At 56.0% G+C, this 8,993-nt stretch overlaps 1 long non-coding RNA gene and 3 other non-coding genes across 6 annotated transcripts; 1 reads left to right on the top strand and 3 right to left on the bottom strand.

The window, feature by feature from the left end:
- Window positions 1-23: 23 nt before the first annotated feature.
- Window positions 24-91, bottom strand: MIR125A (microRNA mir-125a). Its single transcript, NR_032888.2, has one exon. It is a non-coding gene; the product is annotated as a microRNA mir-125a (primary transcript).
- A 427-nt stretch (window positions 92-518) lies between these two features.
- On the bottom strand, window positions 519-597 carry MIRLET7E (microRNA let-7e). Its single transcript, NR_032887.1, has one exon. It is a non-coding gene; the product is annotated as a microRNA let-7e (primary transcript).
- Window positions 598-704: 107 nt separating this feature from the next.
- On the bottom strand, window positions 705-774 carry MIR99B (microRNA mir-99b). The gene has a single exon (NR_032895.1). It is a non-coding gene; the product is annotated as a microRNA mir-99b (primary transcript).
- A 234-nt stretch (window positions 775-1,008) lies between these two features.
- Window positions 1,009-8,633, top strand: LOC111775262 (uncharacterized). Of its 3 annotated transcripts, XR_011422505.1 has the most exons (5): window positions 1,009-1,129; window positions 4,305-4,372; window positions 6,995-7,109; window positions 7,713-7,848; window positions 8,358-8,633. It is a non-coding gene; the product is annotated as an uncharacterized lncRNA (long non-coding RNA). The 3 variants fall into 3 exon arrangements; XR_011422504.1 differs by lacking the exon at window positions 1,009-1,129 and having other exon boundaries at window positions 4,241-4,372; XR_011422503.1 differs by lacking the exons at window positions 1,009-1,129; window positions 6,995-7,109 and adding an exon at window positions 6,745-6,938 and having other exon boundaries at window positions 4,286-4,372.
- The last annotated feature ends 360 nt before the right edge of the window (window positions 8,634-8,993 follow it).

Raw genomic sequence — 8,993 nt, 5'->3', positions numbered from 1 at the left:
CAGGCTTGTGGTTGGGCCAGACGCCAGGCTCCCAAGAACCTCACCTGTGACCCTGGACGTCCTCACAGGTTAAAGGGTCTCAGGGACCCAGAGGCCGGCAGTTGTGGTGTGTGGTGGCCTGACAGACCCTGGGGTGGGGTAGGGGGGTGGATCAGAGGTGGAGATGGCACAGAGACACCACGAGGGCCCGAGACAGAAGCTGAGACACAGAGAGACGTCGGGAGGGTCAGAGACCCAGAAAGCACAGTAAAAGAGATGGAGACAGCGTCCAAGAAGCCACCATGCAGAGACACACAGAAGACTCGAGAGACACCATGGAGAGAGACAGACAGAGAAAGCAAAATAGAGGTTTCTCGATGAGAGAGAATCTCTTTCAGGGAAGGAATGCAGGGGCGAGGACAGGAGAGACAGCCCAGCTCCTCCTCTCAGGGTCCCTGCGGCAGCCCCCTGAGCCCGGCGGGGTGGGGCAGCGGTCAGGGCCCGGGGGTCCCCGCCGGGCCGTCCCGTGCAGGGCGCAGCCTGGGGAAAGCTAGGAGGCCGTATAGTGATCTCCGTGGGTGTCCTCCTCAACTATACAACCTCCTACCTCAGCCCGGGGGGCGCGGCAGGTGGACAGACAGACGGATGGACGGACAGACGGGGGCCAGGAGGGCCAGGGAGGGCGGGGAGGGCCGGGGAGGCCCCAGCCGCGATGGTGAGCCCCCGACACGGACCCACAGACACGAGCTTGTGTGCGGCGAAGGCCCCGCAAGGTCGGTTCTACGGGTGGGTGCCAGGCCCCAGGAATCCGGGCCCCCGGCCCCCTCCTCCCCAAGGAGCCCAGGAATCAGTCCCTTGGCCCTTTCCTTAGCAGGGACCCAGGAGTTCAGGCCCCCAGACCCTTTTTCCCCAAAGGTCTCTGGAGTCCAGGCCCCAGCCCCCGCCTCCCTCAGACCCGGGAGTCCAGCCAGGCCTGCCTCCCTGGGGAAGGCACAGCCTGGCTTCCTGGATGCTGGGTCAGAGGGAACCTCACCTGTGTTGGAGTTTGGCCCATTGGGCAAGACGGCTCCCTACCTACCTGTCAGATTCAGGAATCCAGGACCAGAGCAGAGGAGGACCAGGGAACATGAAACCTTCAAAGTCTCTCTGGGTAATTTTTTCCCCTCTCCCGTCCCTTCTTTCGGCTTCTCATCATTTACAATGATGACAGCTATGATCCCTGAGCGCTAACACCACCCCAGGCCTCTGCTATCTCGCAGGCAGGAGTACAAGGTGCTATCAGTTCCCCCATTTTGCAGGGGAGAAGGCTGAGCCCCAAGAGGGGAAGGGATTTGGCCAAAGCTGGCCGGTAAGTGGGAGGGGCCGGGCCTGTAAGGCCAGCGGGACCCAGCACCCACTCTCTCCATCCCTGGGCCAAGAGTCTGTGCCCTTGGGGGTCCCTCCCTCTGTGCAATCGCTGTCCTTCTGTCCATTCTCTGTCTTTCTTGCTCTCACTGTCTCACGCTCCATCTCCATCGTTCTGGCACTCTCTCTCTCTGACCGTCCTGCAGTCTCTTTCTGCTGCCGCTTGGTCTCTGTCTCGGCTTCTGTCTTACCTGGTCTCCTTCTCCTCCTGCATCTGTGGTCTCTCCTTCGCTGTGCATGGCTCATTCTCCCCCTCTGTCTGTCTGTCTTCCCCTTCTCTCTCACAGTGCCTTCCTCAGTCTGTCTCTCCGCTCTCGGCTCTTATTTTCCTCCCTCCCTCTCTCTCCTTCTCTTCTCTCAATCTTTTCCTTTCCCTTCTGTCTTTCATCCTCCCCTTCTTCTCCTCTTTCCCTCCGTCTTTGTCCCTCTCATTCTCTCGGTCTCTCTCTCCCTCAATTTCTCTCTCTTGCTCCCCCTCCCTCCTCCCCTCCCCCTTCTCTCCATCTCTCATGTCTCCTTCTCTCCCTCTGTCTCTCTCCTTTTCTCTCTCTTTCTCCTTCCCTCCCTCCTGGGTCTCTCTCCTCCCTTCCCTCCCCCTCCATCGCTTCTCTCTTTCCGTCTCCCTCCCTGTTCCTTCTCTCTCTCTCTTTCTGTCTTTCTCCTTCCTTCTCTCCCTCCCCCTCGCAGCTCGGAGCCAGGTCTGGAGCTGGGGGTGGGGTGGGGGTGGTTGGAGAAGGGGCCCAGGGCTGGGGTAGCGACCTGCTGAGGAGGGGGAGGAGAGGCGGGAAGGGGCGGAGGAGGAAAGGGGGAGGCGGGGGCCAGAGACGGGTCTCCGGTCCCAGCTCTCATCCCCCTTCCCTCCTTCCCAACCTCCCAGACCCTCAGGCGGGGGCGAGAGTCAGGCCAAGGTGGGGAGGAAGGGGAAGGGAGGAGGCTGCCCCCGCCCCCCCCCACACAACCTGGCCCAGAGCCCAGGCCTGGGTTCCCAGCATGCCCCGGGGCTGCCTGGGGCCTGAGGTGGGGGTGAGAGGAGAGGGGAAGCTGAGAATCTTCAAGATTTGCAGGACCTGAGCATCTCCCCACTCCCCCAACAAATTTCTCCTTGGGGAAACTGAGGCCCAGAGAGAAGGGTCAGGACTTGTTCAAGGTCACTGGACAAGGCGTTGGTGGAGATGCGAACTCCTGGGCCCAGAGGCCCGATTTGGGGAAGGGGTTGGCGCTGGACTTCCCCCAGGTCTGGGTCCCCCTCCCCCTCTCTGCAGACCCTGGGGAGCCCCCAAGGGTCAGAGAGCAGACCCAAACAGTCTGGCACCATGGCAACCAGCTGGCCCCGCCCCCTTAACCCCCGGAGGGCTGGACTCCAGCTGGGGCTAAGGGGGAGGTGGGGACTCCTGGGTTCGGGGGAGGAAGAGGCTGGGGGCCCGAACTCGGGGGTTTCGTGGAGAGTGGGGGCTGGAGTGTGGACTCCCAGGTCTGTGGGAAGAGGGTGGAGACCCAGACTCCTGGGTCCTGGGGTAGAGGGGGCTAGGGATTTGGATTCTGGAATTCTGAGGGAGGGGGCAGCGTTGCCGACTCCCAGATCTAAGGGAGGAGGGGGCTGGGGCCTGGAATCCCGGGTCCCCAAGGGAGCATGGATGCTGGGCCTCTCCTCCGCCAGACATCCCCTGCCCCCGCCGCTGACCCTGGCCTGTCTGGCAGCCCAGACAACCTCCCCCCTCCTCCGCGGCCCCCTCCCACTTGCACGGCTCACCCTTGACCCTTCAAAGCCCCGCAGCCCATTCCCTGCCCCTCCCCCTCCCCTCCAGCCAGACGTTAACCCTTCCGCTGCCAGGGGCACCTCCAAAGCCAGAGTCTCTCCCTTCGCCTCCCCCGAGGGCTCGGGCGGGCATCTTGCCCCCAGGCTCCTCCAGCTCCGTACCCAGCTCCCACAGCCCCATCTCTCTCCGCGCAATGTAATCCAGTAGGTGTTCCCTGCCCTCTCTTCCTTCTGGACCCCGGAATCCAGGCCCCCAGCTCCCTCCTCCAAGGATTCAGGAGTCTGGGTTCCCAGCCCCCTCCTCCTCCCAGAACCCAGAAATCCAGGCCCCCGGCTGCCTCCTCCCTCAGGGACCCTGGAGTCCGGGCCCCGGGCCCCATCCCCCTCCCTTCCCGCAGACTCACGGCTCCGCGGCTCCCGCGTCGGAGGGAAGGGTCTCCTCGGTCAGTCCCCAGGCCGGCTGAGCTGGCCCCACCACCGCCGGCTCCTCTCCATCCTCTCCCCGCCTCCGCCGCCCCACGGCCTCTCCCCTTCCTCCTCGCGTCCCCACCATCCTCCTTCCCTCCGCCCAGGCTCCCTCCGGCCTGCGCCTCCTCCCCGGCTCCGCAGGCCGGCTCCCCCGCCCGGGACCCCGCCGGACCAGCCCCCTCCCCAGGGGGCCCCCGCCCCGGCCCCTCCCCACCGCCCGGCCCAGTCCGGCCTGGCTTCCCCCCTGCCCCGGAGCTGGCCTCGGTCCAGGGGAAAAAATTCCATCCAGCCCCGGGGAGGAGGAGCGGGGCGGGGGAGGGCGCGGGGAGGGGCGGCCGGGCCGGGGAGCGTGACGCAGGGAGGAGGGAAGGGACAAAAGGAGCCGGGAGGCGGCGGGGCCGGCGGCGCTCCCACTTCTCCGTCCCTCCTCCTCCCTCGGCCGGGGCCCGTTTCTCTCTCTTCGCTCCGCTTTCCCTCGTTCCTCCACCTCTGCTCCCTGTCCTTCTCTCTGCCTGCCTCCTTGCCCTGTGCATTCTCTCCTCTCTCCTCTTCCTCCTTACACCTCCGCCCCATCGGGGTCTGCTCCTCTCCTCTCTCTCTCCCAGCCTCCTTCCCCTCCCTCCGCTTGGGTCTCTCCACCCACCCAACCACCCATTGGGGCCTCAGAGGTGAATCAGACCCATATCTGCCCTTGCAGACGCGGAGCTCACGGTCTGATGGAGGAGACAGACGCAGCGCAGACAGTTTCAATCCAGGGTGATCGGGGTACGACAGAGGGGAGACCAGCGGCTGTTCGATCCCAGGGGCAGAAGGAATCCTTTTAGCTGGAGACATCTGAAAGGACCTCCAGAGAAGGCAGTGGTTGTGGCCTGACCTCCAAGAACTGGGAGAAGTTAAATCTGAATTGTCGAGAGAGAGGCAGGCAGCAGTAAGGGCGGTCCAGGCAGAGGGCACGGCTTAAGCAGAGGCCCAAAGGCAGGAAACCAGGGGCGATTCCGGGAGAACAGCACAGCAGTCAAGTCCGACGGGAGCCTTAGAGGACAGGAGCCAAGGAGCATAGAAGATGAGGCTGAGGTGGTGGGCGGGGCCAGGTTCGCAAGCGCTCTGAAGGCCAGACTGGGGACTTTCTCCTGCGGGTGATGGGGAGCCACAGAGGGTTGTGAGCAAGGGGGAGGGGCAGGGTCTGATCTGGGAGTCAGAAGGCCCTCTCTGGGGCCCTGTGGGGGACGGATAAAGGACGAAAGAGTGGTGGAGGCTGGGAGAGTGGGAAGGAGGATGCGTGAGCTGGGGCTGGGACCCTGCAGGCAGAGAGGAGAGGATGGGGCAGAGAATGTGAGGAGGCAGGAGGGACTGGGGACTGACAGCCTGTGGGGGGTGACAGGGAGGGAAGAAGTGAAAAAGATACAACAACCGGGAGTCCGTCTGGCCCAGGAAATGAGGGGACAAGAGTTGTTCCCAGTGGGGAACCGGGAGGAAGAAGGAAGATGCTGTGCACAGCTTGGAACTTAGTGGACATTAGGGGCCTGGGGGCATTTCGAGAAGACACTCAGGCAATGGTGGGTATAGGTTCTGGGGCTCTAACAATGACAAATGCATTTCCCTCCCACCCTGTCCCCTGGCCACCCAGTTCTTTCTGGGGACGTCTTATGCTTACCAATTTCTTGTGTGTCTTTCCAGTAGAATTCTATACCTATGCACATGTGTTATACCATTCTCCTTCTATTTCTGTCCCCAAATGGGATCACATTATTCTACACTTTGCTTTTTTAACACTATATCCTGAAGATTCCCCTATATCCATGCGTATAGAACTACCACATTCATTTTAGTGGCTGCATAGTATTTCATTGTATACATTTATTTATCCATACTTATTCAATCAATTGGGAGCTTTTTTTTACATAAAGAAACTAATGCTTATGCATATGCAGATTACTGAGGATTTTTGTTTTTTACTGATTTCTTCCAATGCTCTTAAGCCTCTGGACCCAAGTTTTGACAAATACTTACTTCTAGGTCTTTTAAAATTTATTAGTATTTACTAATGATAGGACTAATAATAATCAATACACATACCGTTTATTGAATGTCTACTTGGGGACAGGCCCTAGGTTGGGTATTGGTTATACATTATATCATTCAATCATCACAACAATCTTATTTTTAGGAGCTGTTATTATCTCCATCTAAGGATGGGGCAACTGAGGTTCTGCATAGTGAGTTGCCCAAGCTTACAAAGCGAGTAGCAGAGCCAGGATTCGAACTCAGGCCTCTGTGGCTCCACATTCCATGCCCTTTCTTTGGAGGTGGGCTGCCTCCATGAAAATGTGGAACTACTTGAAATTGACATTGGGCACATGGGAGACTTGCCATGCACACAAATCTGCACCTTGACTTGGTATCTAGAATCACCCTGCGTTCACCCTAGATGCCCCATAGTGAGGTCAGGATGGTAACCACACCATTCTGCTGTCTCTGTCCTGGGCTTGATGCCGCTGTGTTGTGATTCTGGGTGTCGGTCTGTCTGGGAATTCTATGAGGGCACGCTGTCCGGCTGAGTCATCTCTTTCCTCAGTATCGCTCAGCTTAGGGTGTGGCTCAAAGCAGAGGCTCAGGAAAATGTTTGCTAAATGAATGAACGGAGGGATAGATGAATAACAAATGGGTTGTGGGTTAGGCTGGGACTTGCTGAAGCCTCTGGGATAAGAGAACATAATTCCCGTTAGTTCCTGAAACATAAGGGTTACATTCCTATTGGTTAGTGAGTCACTGGGGCCACTGTTTCCATCATTCTCTGGTATCCAGGGTTCACAAATCCCTCGGCACCTAAGACTCAGCTACTGCAGTTCCCACAAATCCCTGAGACTCTGGATCCACCATTCCCAGCAGCCCCCGTGGCTCAAGATCCGCTATTGCCATCAGCCCCTGAGACTCAGGATCCGCCATTCCTGTCAGCCCTGGAGACACAAGGGCCACCATTCCCATCAGACACTGGCACACAAGTACTGCTTGCAATTCCCATACCCCTAAGATACAGGGACCACCATTTCTATCCATGCCTGAGACACAAGTTCCACCATTCTTATACCCTGGAACAACATGTCAATGGAAAACAGAAGCATTCTGCCCTTTACCAGGCCGTCCCCAAGTTCCTGGGACTGTTAACCAGGAAGACACTTCTGCCTGCCCTTGGGTAGGTCTGAGTCACCTGTCAATGCTGTAGACAAGGAGGCACCAGCTCATGAAGAACATCAAAGCAGAGAATCTTCCACGTGAGGGATCAGCCTGAAACCCGAGATAATCCTACAGCACCACCAGAGAATCCTTCCAGGTGGGGGTTAAACCCTAAACTCAAGATAATCCTACAGCACCGCTTAATCCCCACAGGTGTGATAATCCTCAGGTGGGCAGAGCATCTGCAATACCAGATGATCCAAAGGCAACAGATGCTCCGATTGCGCCATTGAATAATCCCAAGTGGTAACTTGCCCCTGGTGGACTTGTAAGAATTGAGGACGGGGGCATCTTTTCTGTGTGTGTGTGGTGGTGGTGGTGGGTGGGGAGAAGATGACAAATCTCATTCCCACTATTAACCCTTTCCTGGACAAGGAGAGTTGGAAAAATAGGTGTGATTTGAGGGGGAGGGTTTCTCTATAGCCCGTCTCTTCCCTTTAGGATCATGCCTTCTGGTCCTCTGAATAGTGAAGGGTGTTCAGCTGCTCTGCTCTTCACGTCTCAGCAAAAAGTAGGGGAGGTGGTTCCGAGGTTCAAGGAGATTGGAGCCGGAGTGGCTATAGGTTTTGCAAGCCCATCAGCTGCCATGCACTTCCCCTTCCTCTCGTAAGAGAGCCTCTCTTTCCTGTGAGAAACCCACTCCATGTGACTCTAACAAGAATGTTCTAGCATAGTGCCCCTCTTCCCTCCCCTAAAACACATGGGCTGGGTGTGAGACCCAATACGGGCCAATCAGAACATTCATTTGTGACCCCCTCCCCATCAGACCTGATTAGAATTCAAGATTTTATTTTCTTATCCTGACACTTTATTTTATGTCTTCTAAAATATACAAACATTTGTATGCACATATAGTGTTTTTGATTTCCAGGAACAGAATTGTACTGTATGCAGCAAGGCAGTGAAGAGCACAGACTCTGAAGCCAGATTGCCCGGGTTTGAATCCTGGCTCAGCTATTCCACCAGCTGTGTCTCTTTATGCCTCAGTTTTGTCATCACTGAAATGGGTATGATAATAATAGTACCTACATTGCAGGGTTGAGACCAGAGGACTAAAGGAGTTAACATATGTAAAGTGCTTAAAATAGTGTCTGGCACATGGTAAGCCACAGAGAAGAATTATCTGTTGTTATTATTCCTACAGAGAAATATAGAGCTAGGTCTTTCTTCTAGTCTCTTCATGCACAGGCACAGAATTTCACATAAATGGGACAATTTATACTCATGGAGATATTCTTATGACACTCATCCTCTCCCCTCCCCCACCCTTCTTTTTTCTTTGCTTGCCTTTTCTGGACTTCTCCCTTTTTGTCCATTCCCCAGGGGCCTCTCCACCCTAAATCACGTGTCTGTTGTGGGTTTAGTTGTGTCTTCCCAAAAAGGTAGGTTGAAGGCTTAATCTCCAGTGCCTGTGAATATGACCTTATTTGGGGGTCTTCACAGATATAATCAAGTTAAGATGAGGTCATACTGGGTTAGGGTGGGCCTTAATTCCGATGACTGGTATCCCTAAAAGGAGAGAGAGATTTGAAGATACAGAGGAGACCCACAGGGAGGAAGGCCATGTGACAATGGAGGCAGAGACTGGAGTGATGCGTCTCCAAGCCGAGGACTGCTGGACCATCAGAAGCTAGAAGAGGGGAGGAAGGAGCCTTCAGAAGGAGCTGATACCTTCATTTCTGACTTCTGGCCTCCACAACTGGGAGAGAATCAATTTCTGTTGTTTCAAGCCACCCAGTTTATGATAATTTGTTATGGAAGTCCTAGGAAAGCAATACAGGATCTATGTTAACCTATGTGTCTTTCCATTCTTTACTTCACACATACACACACATGAGTTTACACATATTTAGTTTGCATTAAAATTCAGCTTCAGGGGCTGCCCCCGTGGCACAGTGGCTAAGTTCGTGCACTCCTCTTCTGCAGCCCAGGGTTCATAGGTTAAGATCCTGAGCGTGGACCTAGCACTACTTGTCAAGCCACACTGTGACGGCATCTCACATAAAATAGAGGAAGACTGGCACAGGTGTTAGCTCAGGGCCAATCTTCCTCACAAAGAAAAACAAAATTCAGCTTCAGCGTCAATATTTGCTCAAATTTTTCTATTTGACTTCAGCCTGACCTCGGTCTTTTGAACGCTGAAACCTTGAAT

Source organism: Equus caballus, chromosome 10 (assembly GCF_041296265.1).
Source record: "Equus caballus isolate H_3958 breed thoroughbred chromosome 10, TB-T2T, whole genome shotgun sequence".
Classification (NCBI taxonomy): domain Eukaryota; kingdom Metazoa; phylum Chordata; class Mammalia; order Perissodactyla; family Equidae; genus Equus; species Equus caballus.
Note: the sequence above shows the minus strand (reverse complement) of the source record. Positions and strands in the feature narration are given on the sequence as shown.